At 42.1% G+C, this 13,296-nt stretch overlaps 1 protein-coding gene across 11 annotated transcripts in view; it reads left to right on the top strand.

The window, feature by feature from the left end:
- Positions 1–13,296, top strand: part of LOC122549160 (neurocalcin-delta) — a 266,843-nt gene that overhangs the window by 212,276 nt on the left and 41,271 nt on the right. For 3 of the 11 annotated variants that reach the window (XM_043688505.1, XM_043688507.1, XM_043688503.1), the window contains one exon: positions 5,815–5,927. The exons of the other annotated variants lie outside the window; for them this stretch is intronic. The gene's annotated coding sequence lies outside the window, so the exon portion shown is untranslated. The remainder of the gene's footprint in view (positions 1–5,814; positions 5,928–13,296) is intronic. 11 annotated transcript variants of the gene reach the window in all.

Below are 13,296 nucleotides of genomic sequence, written 5' to 3'. Positions count from 1 at the left end.
TTTGCCATACTTGCTTACCATTCCCTTGCTTTCTTATTCCTCTCTGAGATTAAAAAAAACAAGATGACAAATGAAAATGCCAGATGCTACCAGTATAGTCATGCAGGTGTCAGATCATGATTCTGAAGTGGGAGATCATGATCTGACTGTGAATATGTCAGTAAAACTGATTTTATTGTTTTCTTTGTGTTGCTGAACAGATTAAAAGTAGAAATATCATTAACTAACTGTAAAGGAAGTATGACATTCTTGTCAGAGATTGGAGGTATGCTATTTGATGCAAAATAACACTGAGTTTATAACCATTGTCTCTTCCTCTCCTGCCCTCCCTACAAGCTTCGCACACACCATTCACCCTTGTGCAGCTCACCTAACTGGTCATTTTCACAGCAAAACTTTGAACAGTGATTTTTGAAATCCATTCAAATTCATACTTAAGTTCACTAGCTCCAACTTTATTATGTGACAAATGTATTTTATTGGACATTACCATTATGCAATAACCTCCCTGATATGTTCCTGTTTAGGACCCAAGCTACACAGGTAACCCGTCCTTAGCCTCATCCCATTTTAGAACCTGGCCTACTGTTTCCCCATTCCCACTGTAGCCTATCATGTTCTTTTTATTCAACATTGAACCAATACATTTGGAAAAGTCTCAAAATAGCTAAAAATATTCACTTTTTTTCACCTTTGCTGTTTCTGAATAAAACAAACAAAAGCTGCATTTACTTCTCAGAATAGAGGGAATTTTTGCCTTTCATACTTCGACAAATTTACAGTCAATGAATGATTACTACACCAGGTGACATCTGTTAGAACAGGTGTCAATTAATTCCTGTCTAGATTGTTGCATCTGACGCTTCATACCGAAGGTAATGTTCCTCCTGCTGAATGTCCTCATCTTCTTCCTCAAAAGATTCTCTACCTGTTCAGAGTCCATTACATCCCCGCTTGCCTGCTCAGGTTGTGCAGCGCACAGCTTATGCAGTATACTGGCTGGGCTATGCTGTGAGGCCTCCAGATCAATTCAGACATCAAGAAGTCTGAGGAGGTATGGTTAGTAGGTTTGTGGATGACACCAGAATTGCTAGTGTAATGGACAGTAAAGGTGGTTATCTAAAAGTACAACAGGATCTTAATCAACTCGGCCAATGGGCTGACACGTGGCAGATGAAGTTTAATTTAGATAAATGTGAGGTGTTGCATTTTGGGAAAGTAAACCAGGCAGTTAATTGTAGGGCCCTGCAGAGTGTTGTTGAACAGAAGGACCTAGGCATGGAGATTCATATTTCCTTGCAAGTACCATCATATTTAGACATGCTGGTGAAGAAGGTGCTTGGCATACATGTCTTCATTGGTCAGAGCATTGAGTATAGGAGTTGGGACGTCATGTTGCAGCTGTACAAGATGTTGGTGAGGTTACTTTTAGAATACTGCGTACAATTCTGGTCACCCTGCTATAAGAAGGATGTTGTTAAACTACAAAGGGTACAGAAAAAGTGTTTTCCCCCTGGACCGTTGGAAACTGAGGACTGACCATATAAAGGTTTATAAAGTCATGAGGGTCATAGGTAAGGGAATAGCCAAGGATATTTTCCATGGGTAGGGGAGTCCAAAACTAGAGGGCATAGGTTTAAGTTGAGAGGGGAAAGATTTAAAAGGGACCTGAGGGTAAATTTTTAAGACCGAGGGTGGTACATGTATGGAAAATGCTGCTAGAAGAAGTGAAGAGGCAGGTACAATTACAACATTTAAAAGACATTTGGAAAGGGATATGAATAGGAAAGTTTTAGAAAGATGTGGACCAAGCACAGGTAAATGGGACTAGCTTGGTTTAGGAGACCTGGTCAACATGAACAAATTGGACCAAAGGGTCTGTTTCTGTGCTGTATGACTCTAGTGGTCTTATAATCTACTCCATTATGGCCCTGGATGACAAATGTATCTAGGTAGTTTAACAGACTCATCAGCCCCAGAGAGCCCTCATTAGCTCTTGTCTCCTAAAAACCATCCTTGTAAGATGTCAGGCACTTGAAACAAGATAGAAACATGAGCCTTCTCAGAAATATAAGCATTATGGCAATTCCAACTGTATCTCCTTCAGGCTTCTAAGCTGTTTTATCACAGATGACTTGTACACTGATGAAATTGACTCCTTTTCTTGTTGTGGTTCTGTTCGCAGAGCTGGGAATTTGTGTTGCAGACGTTTCGTCCCCTGTCGAGGTGACATCCTCAGTGCTTGGGAGCCTCCTGTGAAGCACTTCTGTGATCTTTCCTCCGGCATTTATAGTGGTTTGAATCTGCCGCTTCCGGTTGTCAGTTCCAGCTGTCCGCTGCAGTGGTCGGTATATTGGGTCCAGGTCGATGTGCTTATTGATTGAATCAGTGGATGAGTGCCATGCCTCTAGGAATTCCCTGGCTGTTCTCTGTTTGACTTGTCCTAAGATAGTAGTGTTGTCCCAGTCAAACTCATATTGCTTGTCATCTGCGTGTGTGGCTACTAAGGATAGCTGGCCGTGTCGTTTCATGGCTAGTTGGTGTTCATGGATGCGGATCATTAGCTGTCTATGTAGTGTACAAAATCCCATGCAAGGGTGGCATGTCCTCGTTCCATTGTCTTTTCCTTTAGGCATCTGTTGATGAAATTGCGGGGGTATCCGTTTTTGGCGAATACATTGTATAGGTGTTCTTCTTCCTCTTTTTGCAGTTCTGGTGTACTGCAATGTGTTGTGGCCCTTTTGAACAGTGTCTTTTGATGCAACTTCTTTTGTGTGTTGGGGTGGTTGCTTTCGTAGTTCAGGACTTGGTCTGTGTGTGTGGCTTTCTTGTATACCTTTGTGGTGAATTCTCCGTTCAGTGGTCTGTACCATCATGTCTAGGAATGAGAGTTGGTTGTCCTTTTCTTCCTCTCTGGTGAATCTGATTCCTGTGAGTGTGGCGTTGATGATGGTACAGAGAACACTGAATGGAGAATTCACCACAAAGGTATACAGGAAAGCCACACACACAGACCAAGTCCTGAACTACGAAAGCAACCACCCCAACACACACAAAAGAAGTTGCATCAAGACACTGTTCAAAAGGGCCACAACACACTGCAGCACACCTGAACTGCAAAAAGAGGAAGAAGAACACCTCTACAATGTATTCGCCAAAAACGGATACCTCCACAATTTCATCAACAGATGCCTATGGGAAAGACAACGGAATGAGGACATGCCACAACCCTGAGGACATGCCACAACCCAAAGGACTAGCCACGTTACCATACATCAAGAACATTTCTGAACTGACAGCCAGACTACTGCGACCACTAGGACTCATAACAGCACACATACCAACAGCCACTCTCAGACAACAACTCACCAGGACAAAGGGCCCGATACCCAGCATGAGCAAAACCAATGTAGTGTACAAAATCCCATGCAAGGACTGCACAAAACACTACATATGACAAACAGGAAGACAGCTAACGATCCACATCCATGAACTCCAACTAGCCACAAAATGACATGACCAGCTATCCTTAGTAGCCACACATGCAGATGAAAAGCAACATGAGTTTGACTGGGACAACGCTACTATTGTAGGACAAGTCAAACAGAGAACAGCCAGGGAATTCCTAGAGGCATGGCACTCATCCACTGATTCAATCAATAAGCACATCGACCTGGACCCAATATACCGACCACTGCAGCGGACAGCTGGAACTGACAACTGGAAGCGGCAGTTTCAAACTACTACAAATGCCGGAGGAAAGATCACAGAAGTGCTTCACAGAAGGCTCCTAAGCACTGAGGATGTCACCTCGACAGGGGACGAAACGTCTACAACACAAATTCCCAGCTCGGCGAACAGAACCACAACAACGAGCATCCGAGCTACAAATCTTCGCACAAACTTTGACTCCTTTTCTGTTCATGAATCATCAACCATGTTATGAGATGGCAATCTTGATGTGACATATTTGCAGATTATGGTGCTCTGCACCTGAGGGAAGCCAGCTATGTTGCCAAAGCCTACTGCCCGGCAGCAGCACTGACTTTGTCATGGAAAGATGAGATGAAGGGGTGTGAGGTGGTGCAAATTAGTTAGTAACATTTATGTGTTGAGGATTGTGTGATCGCACACAGGTGGATCCAAGTGGATACTTGGAAGCTGACAACTACATAAAGATTTAACACAGCTGTAACATTAAGCCAACTGTTAGAATGCTACCCATTCCTTCATGTGGCTAATTCCACTCCAGCAGTTGGCATTGTTCTGTGATCATGCCCTGGAACATCCTCAAGCTACAGTGACACTGCATCTTGCTTCTCTGAGGAAATGGCTTAAGGATGAATAAATCTAAGCCTGTTGTGTCATCTCTATATTCTGAAGGAACCTTTAGCTGCAATTTCTTCATAAGGGGGCTGGTTGGCATCAGCTGGAAGTTGCTGTTGATGCTGAACGTTTACTTATTCACTCGTGAGACAAGGGTATCACTATTTATTGCCGGACTCTAGTTGCCTTGAAAAGGTGGTGCTGAGAAGTGCACATGCTGGTGCATCTGGTTCTCATCCATTTCTCTCCCCTTTCCTTGCACTGCAGCAACAATGATGAATATCTCTTCTGTAGCTAGATCCATCAGTCACACCTACAATCAAACTGTGTGGGGAATTTCAGAAGCTGAACAGTAATGTGGCAGTCAGCATTCACATTACTTGGAATAGCATGGTGTTCCATACAATGGGACATGGAGCCTCTGATGAAAAGGGCCATGGTATGAATCTTTCACATAGGGATTGATGCCACCCTCTGTGGATGGGAGTCCTTTAGTGCTGTAAATTTCTCTATATGTCTGCCAGGTGAAGTTCCTGAGACATTGTGGCTGGCAGATGCCCCAAATTCTGGGCTTTGTCCTCTGTGAACCTCAAAACTCTACCCAGAGTTGCTGTCATATTCAAATACATTAGTGTGAGATTACTTGCTGAGGTCAGGTAGCTCATTCTTGCAGTGATCACTGCAACAGTTGCAACACCCATAATGTTACTGCCTAATTACTGGAAATTAAATTTTCTTTGCTAGGTATTTAACATTAAACAGTAATGTTGAGAAATTCTCAGTAAAATATTGGAGGGAGTAGAGTGAAGGTTTACCAGGCTGATTCATGGGATGGCAGGACTGACGTGAAGAGAGACTGAATCAGTTAGGATTGTATTCACTGGTTTTTCGAAGACTAAAGGGGGAGTCTCATAGATACTTACGGAATTCTAACAGGACTAGACAGGGTAAATTCAGGAAGATAACTGGGGTGTCCAGGAACCAGGACTCGCAGTTGAAGGATACGTGGTCGGCTGTTTAAGACTGAGATGAGAAATTTCTTCACCCAGAGCATGGTGAGCCTGTAGAATTTTCTGCCACTGAAAGTAGCTGAGGTCAAAACATTGAATGTTTTCGAGGAGGAGTTCTTAGGCCGAACTGAATCAAAGGGTAATCGGCAAAATTGGGAACTGGATACTGAATTGGATGATCAGCCATGATCAGATTGAATGATGGAGCAAGCTCAAAGGGCTTAATAGCCTACACCTGCATCTATTTTCAATGTTTCTATTAGTAGAGATAGTTAATGAAAATGCTTTAGCAAACCATAGGTATGGAGATCATTAATTAAGGAACAAAAATGTGTAAATGGTATAAAGATACACATCAGTCAAGATCCTACTGAATGTCAGAAGAGGTGTGGGTTACAGTTGGATCAGATGCTCTGCAGATATCCTCTGCTTTCATGGTATGTCTGCAGATTCAAGTACACGCCTTGTCTGTCTACAGGTACCTGAGAATGAATTGGGATGACTTTGTGCCCCATAATTGTGGTGAAGCCATGCTTGGACCATAGGCACCTAGGAGGAACTAAACGTCCTGGCGGGGTATCCTTCAAATAGGTGAGAGTGTCATTTCCAGTTTAGCTTGAAAGTGCCAAGCTTATTAATCCCAAAGCTGCCTTATTTTAAGAGCACTCCCCCACTTCCCCTGGAACCACACTGTGCGATTTGCCTTGATGCGACAGTAGTTCCATGGAATGTGTCCAGATGACCATGAGGTATCGCAGCAGAAGTAGGCCATTCAGTGTGATCATGGCTGATCTGATAATCCTCAATTCCACTTTCCTGCCTTTACCCAGGCAGACCCAACAGCTCTCTGTGGTACAGAATTCCACAGATTGACTACCCTCTGAGAGAAACATTTCTGGTCATCTCTGTCTTAAGTGGGTGACCTTTAACCAAGATTTTGTCCTCAAGTCAATACTCTAGGACTTTTGATTTGTCATAGGGGACCTGCACAATGTAATTTGCCCAATCCCCACAACTCCTCCTGGGCTAGCTCTACATGCATCTCATTGTGGAATGCTACGTATCACAGATGACCAGAGGGTACAGAACCAACCACTCATGGGCTTACATTCATTGAGTGATGAATCTGTAAAATATATAGCGTTCTGTGTTTTTATGGTGACTTTATAACGTAAAGATACAGCAGGCATGTGTCATCTCTTTAAACTTCTAAATAAAGCTAGATTGTAATTGTGGGCCCTTCATCTGAAACCATATCTTCAGAAAGAAAATCCAGCAGAACAAACTGATACCATGCTTTCCAGCTGTGGGTGTTTCAGCTGGTGGTTCTGTTTTGGGGGCCCAGTTCATGTGTCACTATTTTGCTGCTAAAGAATCCACAGAGACTTGAATGGATTCCAGACACAGCATACTACAAGAATTCTATTTGTAAAAATTCCAAGGCGAATACTAGTCCCTGCTGCTTTTATGTTTTGATGCACTGAGTGTGTTATGTTGCACTAAATGATGGAACTATTTGAACATTGTAATACAAACTTGTTCAAGGTATTTATCTTGTAATGTGCCCAAATGCTGGAGCATAAGATAAGCCAAATTAGTCATAAATTGGCAAAAAATTTTAAACAGATTTTGGCAATTCAAGAGGAATACATGAACTTAATCAAATTATGGCAGGATTAGCTTTTTATCCAATCTGCTTTTTCAGTGTTAGCTGCAGATAACCATCCCCCATCAGTCCTGTTCAGAAGACAATGAGAAATTTGAAAAAAAAACTCTTAAAAACCGAAACTAAAACATGAAATTGGATGGACTATTGAAAGAGTGTTTGAGTGCACCCTGAGCCCAGCCTACTTGTGCATATGACAAACTAGTTTTGTTCAGTCAGTTGCACTCAAGACAAGAATGCAGGTCACCTTGGTCTGTTAGTCATGTAAGTGAGGCCACTTCTCATCCAAGTATACTTCATGTGTATCTTCACACATACCAGGTCAAAGCAGCATGTTTGGCACCCTATTCACCATCTTAAATATTTACTCCCTCTGCCACAGATATGTTGTGGCAGCAGCATTCCTACCTACAGGATGCATTGTAGCAACTAACTAAGGCTCCGTTGACAAAATCCTCCAAACCCCCGTTGACATCTGTTAGCCAAAAGTTGCATTTGAGCAACCACTTCCAAGTTATATTGGAAAAGTGTGGTGCTGGAAAAGCACAGCCGGCCAGGCAGCATTTGAGGAGGAGGAGAGTCGATGTTTCGAGCATGAACTCTTCATCAGGAAAGCTTGGAACATCGATTCTCCTGCTCCTTAGATGTTGCCTGTCCAGCTGTGCTTTACCAGCACCACACTTTTCGACTCTGATCTCCAGCAGCTGCAGTCCTCACTTTCATCTCCAAGTTATATGTCAGCCTGACTTGGAAATATAGCATTAGCCCTTCACTGTCACTGAGTCATAATCCTGAAGCGCCCTTAATACCTCAAAGACAGCAGCAATGTAAGAAGACAGCTCATCACCACGTTCTCCGTGACAATTAGGGATGGGCAAATGCTGGCCTTTCAAGTGAGCTCACATCCTAGGAATGGTCTTTAGAAGTTTGGATTTGTCACTCGAGTTGTCATTATTTTTATTCTCTTTGGGACATGGGCATTGCTAGCTGGTCAACATTTATTTCCCCTCATTAGGGCGGCACAGTAGCTCAGTGGTTAGCAGTGCTGCCTCACAGCACCAGAGACCTGGGTTTGATTCCAGTCTTGGCTGACTGTGTGGAATTTGCACGTTCTCCCCATGTCTGCGTGGGTTTCCTCAGATGCTCCGGTTTCCCCTCGCAATCCAAAGATGTGCAAGTTAGCTGAATTGGCCGTGCTAAATTGCCCATAGTGTTGAGGATGTTTAGGTTAGGTGCATTAGTCAGGGGTAAACATGGAGCTGGGGAATGGGTCTGGGTAGGTTACTGTTCAGAAGGTCGGTATGGAATTGTTGGGCCGAAGGGCCTGTTTCCACACTGTAGGGATTCTATGATTCTGTTAGTTACTTTTGAGAAGTTAGTTGTGAGCTGCCTGCTTGAACCACTGCTATCTATGTGCTAACCTTCAATGACATTAGTGAGGGAATTCCAGGATTGTGACCCTGTGACAGTGAAGGAATGGTGATATATTTCCAAGTCAGAATGGCAGGTGGCTTGGAGGGGAATTTGAAGATGGTGTTCCTATTATTTGCTATGACCCTTGTCCTTCTAGTTGGAAGTGGTCTTGGTTTGGAGATACTGTCAAGGATTTTGGGCGAATTCCTACATTGCCTGTGGTACATTGTACACACTGCTGCTGCTGAGTAGTGGAGGAAGGGGATGCCGGTGAATCAAAGGTGCAGATCAGACTGTAGGTCCATAATTAGAAATGTGATCTATTTCAAAATTCTCCAATGTAGAATATCACAGATGTTGTCATCCTGAATCCACAGCATGTTTATAATCATAATATATAACTTGTGTTGTATTAACATTTAATTCCCCACTGCTTGCCAAAAAGAGGCAGGGGAATAGAAAAAATAAATATCCTTTGATTTTAAACACAACTCCAACACAGTGGGAATTCTTTTTAAAAAATCTTATTTTTATAAAATGAAGCTTTAAAAAAATGATATTGGATGGACATTGGTATCAGTGTTTGGGTGCAGCCTGGGCCCAGCCCACTTGTGCAAACAGTAATGTCTGGCACTGATTGAATCTTAATATTTCAGTAAGAAAAGCTAGCTTGCTGTATAAATTGCAACAGATTGCAGAGTATAAACATTACCAATCTCAATAAGGGGAACTGGAGCCAAACATGTAGTTCAGAGAGTGGCAAGATACTTAAATACTATATTCTACATGTTCAATGACTTAGTGGTAACTACAACTTGATTTAGCCCATAGCAACACACCTTTAAGAGAAGGAGTAAATATTTAAGATGGTGAATAGGGTGCCAACAAATATGCTGCTTTCATATGGAAGGTGTGAAGATGCATGTGCTATATACTTGGATGAGAAGTGTGCTCAGTTAGGTGTCTGTTGGATCAGGATGAGCTGCATGCTTATCTCGTGTGCAACTGACTAAACAAATTCTGCTTTAAATGTGCACAGCTTTCCAAACTACCACTTAATATCCTTTTGCCCCAGTGTATACCTATGTAGTAAGTCTCAAACTATTCATTCTGGCAAATGCTTTATTTAATGTAACATTTGAAACAAGGTTCTTGCAACATGAAATGTAGTGTTTAAAATGTGTTATCTTCTTGAATAAAACCCTTAATATTAACTATAATTTGTATCTTAATGATCAATTAAAAATCATCTAAGCAGTTTTCAATCCTCCCAACAATCATGTCCCAATTACTGACAACCTTCTGTCTACTGAGTAAATTTGTCTTGCTATTAAAATAAGTATTGTCTTGTGTTGTGGAAAGAAGTGTTTATCAATATCTTTGGATGAAATTGGTTTGTTATGTTTTAACAAAGGTATTAGCATTTTTGAAATAAATGAGTCATCACCTCTATTAAAATATCTGTCAGAGAAAGTGTGTGCAAATGTGTTACTAACTTCACATGGTGAAGAATCGACTCAAAAATGGGATTCAAACCAGTCATTATTCTCTGATTTATGTCAATGTATGCCAGAAATGTATACCACTAGAGGCAGAACAGTGCTCAAAATATAAATGCATCAGTTCATTCTGAGCCCATTAATCGCCTTTTAATATTTGCTGCCAGCATTAGCTCCTGTTAACCAATTGCTTCAAATTGGTGGATTTTTGATGGTTACTTCAATCATTATTTCCTTCAATTTATTTTTCATTGCATGTTTTATATTGGCCCATAAATATAAAACTCCCTTCCCATAACTTGCTGGTAGAATTTAATAGTTCATAATTGTCTCTCATCTCAAGGATCAAATGACATTGGAAGCTGTCAGTTTAGCTTCTTAATGAGAGCTTAATGCTGATAATTACTTGCCTTACTCAGGTCTTGAGATTGCACCTTGTCAGGAATCTATATGCAGTTTTACATTTAACTTGGCACAGGAGGCAACCTTATAATGTCCTAAAGATGGAACAAAAGGTTTACGGTGGGCAGCATGGTGGCACAGTGGTTAGCACTGTTGCCTCACAGCGCCAGAGACCTGGGTTCAATTCCCGCCTCAGGCGACTGACTGTGTGGAGTTTGCACATTCTCCTCGTGTCAGCGTGGATTTCCTTCGGGTGCTCCGGTTTCCTCCCACAGGTTAGGTGAATTGGCCATGCTAAATTGCCCTTAGTGTTAGGTGCAGCAGTAAATGTAGGGGAATGGTCTGGGTGGGTGCGCTTCGGCGGGTCGGTGTGGACTTGTTGGGCCAGAGGGCCTATTTCCACACTGTAAGTAATCTAATCTAATCTAAGTTACTAATTCCATAATGTGGAACATTCGCTTTTCAGTACATACTGAAAAGTAACTGCACAGCCTTACAAGGTTTTCAGTGAGACTCACTATTTTATATGAACTGTTATTTGAAGGGCTTCTTCTCCGTTCTAAGTACGTTACACTGATTCATCTACTGTGACTCTATTCTGCTTCTGAGTCACTTCAAGTCTTACAGTAACTCTTTTCAGCCTCCAGTCCATCCCCACTCTGTGAGCTTCTGACTGTATGCCAGTGAACTGCTGATTTCTCAATTTCATTTTGCTGCTGTGTAAATGCTAGACAGAAAACCATTCTCTCCTGGATTGAAGTTCCATTTCTCAATTGTGACCTCCAAATGTCATCCCTGTTGACTTCTTGTGATTCTAGTTTCTGACATATTCCTCAATCCTTTGCTTTCAGCTCTCCACTGGAACTAATAATAGCAATTTATTCCATCTCCTATGCTTAACACCTGAATACCCTCAGTCATTAACAATCCTTGGATTTTGTTCTAGCTGCAGTCCAAAGCGTAAAATTACAAAAATAGAGTTTACTACAACACTACACAAAACAGAATCCCTTGTGCCTTTCTTCTGTGAAGGTAACCTATTTTTGTGTTCTTAACAGATGGCCTCCCAATGAGTGTAGCTTCAGAGCTGGAAGTTGGTTGAACCTCTGCTGAGAGCAGTTCTGATGGCTGTGTTGAGCTGTCTCAGGGAACTTTAATCCTAGTGACCTTAACTGCTTGCTGCTGGGGCCCAAGCATCATGACTTACCTGTCTGTTGAGCCCCAATAAAAGAACGCAATTGCTCAAAAGCCGACCACTCGCTCCCTGGCAGTCCATAAGGCACTTCACGAGACATCAAACAGCTTCTGATTATGCATGAAACAAGCAAAAAAAAATGACATAATTTTCCCTGGGGAAAAGATACATCAAATGGACAGGATCCACAATGATCACCAGATGGAGTTCCCATGAATTGTGCCCATTTAGGCCTTCGAGGCTTTGTGTCCAGCCGGTCGCCTTAAACAGAGAGTAGTTGATATCAGTAATTTTTAAGATAATGAGATACAGAAACATTATTTTGCATCCCCAAAAAGCAGGACAGATACATTTGACATATGGTTTCCAAGGCACTTGTACAATTTGATGAAAGAAACCAAAAGAGAAATGGCTGGAAAAACACAGCAGGTTAGGCAGCATCTGTGGACAAAGCAGAGTTAATATTTTGGGTTCAGTGACCCTCCTTCAGAACTGTCCTTGTTAACAATGCTAAATATTTAGGTGGTGTATGTGAATAGTGGAAGGAGTGACAATTGATCTTTTGGGGAGAGGAGGCTGTTGTTCTCCAGAACTATACTACTTACCTTCTCCCTAATGATGCTGCTGAATACGGAGGAGTGGTTGTTCTTTGGTCATCAACTCTCAGTGGACGGGACTTCTGACCCCAAAGTCCTTGGTCCCTAGGGAAAGGTTCTTCATTGATCTAGGTAAAAACAAGGACTGCAGATGCTGGAAACCAGAGTCTAGATTAAAATGGTGCTGGAAAAGCACAGCAGTTCAGGCAGCATCCGAGGAGCAATAAAATCGACTTTTCGGGCAAAAGCCCTTCATCAGGACTGATTGGCTTTTGCCTGAAACGTCGATTTTACTGCTCCTCGGATGCTGCCTGAACTGCTGTGCTTTTCCAGCACCATTCTAATCTAGACTCTTCATTGATCTGCCAAGAGCCTAAGTGATACATGAAATGATGGGTCATCTCCATTACTTTCACGTGACTCCACCTTAGTGGCTTCACACTTTAAAGAGTTGTGAACAGAACAGCAATAGCTGGATTGTTTAACATAACTTCTGTGGTGTCTTTGTCACTGGCAGTTGTTATAATGACAAGTAGTTGGCACTGCTTTCCCAATCATAAGGTGGTGCTCTAGAATTTGGATTGCGTGATCGGTGGACTCTGTAAAATGCGTTGCAATAGATTAACAAAATCGATATTTCTGATGACCTTGGTACCTTTTGAAGGAGCTTGTATATTTAAATAACTATTAGTAATACCAAAGAGATAGAGTAAACATAAAGAGACAGGAGTATGAGTAGGTCATTTGGCCCAATGAGTCTGCTCTGCTTTTTAGTATAATTACAGCTGATCATGAGCTTCATTTTCACTTTCCAGTGCGTTCTCAAAACCTGTGGTTCCCCGAGAGATCAAAAATATGTTTATGTCAACCTTAAATATATTTGATGGTGTGGCATTAATAACCCCTTGGGGCGGAAAATTCCAAAGATTCATTATTCTTTGCGTGAAGTCATTTCTCCTCAATGTCAATCCAGATGATTGGTGTATTATCCTGGCACTGTGCCCCTACGTTTTAAATTCCTTGATCAGCAGCTGCAATCACTTAACATTGAAAGATGCCCTCCAACGCATCTCGTCCACATCCCGCACCTCCGCTCTCAGACCCAACCCCTCCAACCGCAACAAGGACAGAACGCCCCTGGTGCTCACCTTCCACCCTACCAAGCTTCCCATAAACCAAATCATCCGCC

The sequence above is a fragment of the Chiloscyllium plagiosum genome, chromosome 4 (assembly GCF_004010195.1).
Source record: "Chiloscyllium plagiosum isolate BGI_BamShark_2017 chromosome 4, ASM401019v2, whole genome shotgun sequence".
Classification (NCBI taxonomy): Eukaryota; Metazoa; Chordata; class Chondrichthyes; order Orectolobiformes; family Hemiscylliidae; genus Chiloscyllium; species Chiloscyllium plagiosum.
The sequence above is the reverse complement of the archived record's forward strand: the minus strand, read 5'-3'. Positions and strand labels throughout refer to the sequence as shown.